This window comes from Mus caroli, chromosome 2 (assembly GCF_900094665.2).
Source record: "Mus caroli chromosome 2, CAROLI_EIJ_v1.1, whole genome shotgun sequence".
Lineage (NCBI taxonomy): Eukaryota > Metazoa > Chordata > Mammalia > Rodentia > Muridae > Mus > Mus caroli.
Genome location: NC_034571.1, coordinates 156,306,845 through 156,310,494, shown reverse-complemented (window position 1 = coordinate 156,310,494; position 3,650 = coordinate 156,306,845). Strand labels below are relative to the sequence as shown.

At 43.5% G+C, this 3,650-nt stretch overlaps 1 protein-coding gene across 1 annotated transcript in view; it reads left to right on the top strand.

The window, feature by feature from the left end:
- Positions 1 to 951: 951 nt before the first annotated feature.
- Positions 952 to 3,650, top strand: part of Slpi (secretory leukocyte peptidase inhibitor) — an 18,282-nt gene continuing 15,583 nt past the window's right edge. Inside the window, exon 1 of the mRNA XM_021156428.1 lies at positions 952 to 1,024. The gene's annotated coding sequence lies outside the window, so the exon portion shown is untranslated. The remainder of the gene's footprint in view (positions 1,025 to 3,650) is intronic.

Below are 3,650 nucleotides of genomic sequence, written 5' to 3'. Positions count from 1 at the left end.
GGTTGTAAACAAGCATGTGGGTGTGGGGAATTGAACCTTGGTCCTCTGGAAGAGCAGCCAGGGCTCTGAGCCACTGAGCCATCTCTCCAGTCTCTCCGTAGTAGCTTTGTTCTTAAAGAAGGGAGGGAATGCTTGCAACACTTCCTAATCCCTTAGTGCAGACATGATTGGCTGTGGTGAAACCTATTTTGATATCTCTGTCCTCCCTGAGGCAGGTCCTACTGGCACACCCTTCTCTGCTTTGGAGGTTTAAACAAACAGCCAGCTGGCATGAGTGGTTCCCATGGTAATTTGTAATCGCTTCATGTTCTATTTGTTGTAACACGTAAGATTTATGTTTCTGAAAATGCACGCTGATCTCAGCATAGCCTGCTTGCTTGTTAACACTCTCCTAGTTTTCAAGTCAACAGAGACAAATACTTTCTTCTTTTTTCTTTTTGATGAATGTTAGGAGGGTCCGGACTTCCAAAAGACAATTAGAGTAAGCACTTGAAAGGACAGCCAATAAATTTTAACAACAAGGAGACTCAAGATAAGTTAGTTGCTAACAGCCTAATTCTAATTTTATAACACTTAAGGGGCTAGGAGGACTAACTTACAGACACACATGCACACACTTGAACACACACACACACACACACACACACACACACACACACACACACTTAAAATAAAAGGTTGTTACCATCTATACAAGAAGATGTTTGGCATTGGTTATGCGCCCATGGCACTGCTTTGAAGAAGCCAGAAGATGACCACCACAGTTACTTACTGGTTGCATTGCCAGGGGAAGTGGAGCGTTGGCTAACAGGGAGATTGCATTTTCCTGAGGGCAGTTCTCTGGCTGTGTTGCCCCAACTGGAGGAAGTGGTGAGGCAAGAGCTTAGAGCATCCTGTGGCAGTTTGTTATCCTTTTGTTATTGGTGATCTGGGAGCACCAGAGGCCAGTTTGGGATGCCAAACCCCTACATAACCGGAAGAAGAGAAGAAAGGCCACTGCCGAGGTCACTTCCAGTACTTGGAGGTAAGGCATGCATTTCAACTGTGAAGAGTTCCCCACCCCCCTCCAGCCTCTGGTGGCCTGAGAATCAGTGGGAAGTCACCTGCCTAGTCACACAGGGGAAGGCAACTGCCTGACACTTCTATTTTCAACAGTTTCGTTCACCATCCATCTCTCTCTTTAACTTAAACAAAATTTATCACTTCTTAAAAATGTGTATGGGAGTTTTGCCCTCAGAGGTCAGAAGAAGGCATCAGATCCCCTGGGATTGAAGTTATAGTTAATCACCATATGAGTGCAGGGAGCTGAAGCAGAGTCCTTCGTGCTTCATGAGTAATGAATAACTCCTAACTGCGGAGCCATCTCTCATCACCTCCATGGTTCGGTTCACCCCATGCCCCATGGTAGTGATGCAGGAGAAACTTGAAGCATCAAAATTGAAGCTATAAAAAAAAATCACCAATAAACTTGTCTAGAAAATATTGCTATGCAAACTAGAATTACCTTTGTTTTGGCTCAAGACTGTGAGAGGATAACTTAGAGTTCTGCCTGACTCGCAGCCCTCCCTAGCTTCAAGGGGTCTGGATAATGATTTTTTAACATTCTTATCTCTACTACAGAGATGTGGTTGAAATGGGTGTTTTGTGAATTAATACATGAATTCTGCCACAATCTTTGCTTTTCATTGAAGTTATGATTTTGTGCCAGCATTAATGGTAATATCATAATGATAATATCATAAAACATTTACTTATTGTAAAACAGTATTATTCACAGTCCTATTTTCAGCTTTACACTACAAATTGCCCCATGTAAAGTTATCAATTCATTCTTTTAATTCCCCCTTTGCCCAAAGTTGTGAGTCGACTATGGCAAAAATCTAAATAAACACTACTCCTAAAATGTCTGCAACCTGTCATCTTTTTAGCTTTTCTTTATCCAGTACATTTAATGATCTTTGGATATAATCAAGGCCCAGGGCAAAGATTTGCAAGTCTTGCTCTTTACATAAAACTAGATTGATGTTTATCTTTCAGGGAAATAATATGTTTGTCTAAAGAATTGTGGGCATGAATCATTTCAAGTGTATTTTAAGGGGAAGAGAGAGGAAAATCTCAAACCTAGATGATGAAAGCTCCAGCCAGCGTGGAGCCTTTCTCATTGTCCTGAGCCTCCTTTTCTTAGCCATGAAAACTCTTTCTTGTTTTGGAGTTCTCTGACACGGTCTTGCCCTGGTGATGATATCCTTCCTCCATCTCCCTAGGTTCTGGTTCTTGAACAAAGTGATTTCTTTCCTACCAGTTCTCATCTCCTAAGGATGCATTCATTGGCTTTCAAATAGCGAGCCAATGAACTCAGGTCCAGTGCCTTGCTAGCATACCAAGTACATTGGCAATGGATGTGAGATTTCTACATAGAGTCAAGATGAGTCTTCTTAAGTCTTTTTAGAGGTTGTCTAAAAAGTGCTCTGTATACCCACTGATGTCTATATTTCTTTCTTTCCTAGTGGCCAATCTTTCATAAGACTTTATTGGTATGAAGTGAAATTCGTGTTGTACATAACTTCGTTGCCCATGATCTGGGGTGGGATGTGGAGGACAGGGGGATGAGGGAAGAAGTGTGAGCAAGGTACCAGGTTCTGTGGCCTTCCTCCCTCAGCACTTGGAAGGAGAGGGTAGAGGGATGCTTTGGTCACTTTTCCTGTTGTGATAAAACGTCCTACAAAAACATCTAAAGAGACAAAAGGTTTCTTGTGGCTCACAGGTAAGGGTTAGTCCTTCCTGTTGGGGAAGTCGAGGCAGTAGAATAGGAAGCAGCTGATCACATTGCAGCCATAGTGAAGAAATGGAAGAACGGGCATTGTTCATTCTTTTTCTCCGTCTTGTATACTGTGTCACCAGGGGAATTGTTCCCCCTCGTTTAAGATGGGTCTTTTTTAAGTCAATTAACGTAATTAAGATAATCCCTGATATTTATGCCCACAGGTCAACTAATCCCCTGAAGGCGTGCAGGGGGCAAGTCCAGATCTTGTCAAATAGTCACCACGAGCACAGCCAGAGTCCTTGTCTATTTGACAACAGAACACGCCACTTTTGAACCGTAATTCACCATCTCTTGATTTCATAGGCTCGTGAAAAATTCATTCAGTCAAATATACAGAGAGATTATAGTCATCAACAATTTAAAAGTCCCAAGTCTCTTAACTGGGAGCACCTCTAAAATAAAGATAAATTACAGACTCCCAACATTTAATGGCACGGAATAAACATCCTCACTCCAAAATGGAGAGATCTGGGCGTGGCAAAGAGGAATTGGAACAAAGCAAGCACGGTGTTCTGCTACTTCCTGTCTAAACAGGGCCTCTTTTCAGGGGCTCTGACACCGCAGCACATTGCCTGGCCCGGCCTTCTCTTGAACTATGGAGCGGGGCCACCAAGACTCCTCAGTCTTGCGTCCATAGTGTCTTCATACCGATGCTTCGTGGACAATTCTGCCAGGTTTTGCTCCCAGCTTGAATTGTGGACTGGCCGGGTGTGGTGGCGTACGCCTTTGGAGGCAGAGGCAGGTGGATTTCTGAGTTCGAGGCCAGCCTGGTCTACAAAGTGAGTTCCAGGACAGCCAGGGCTACACAGAGAAACCCTGTCTCGAA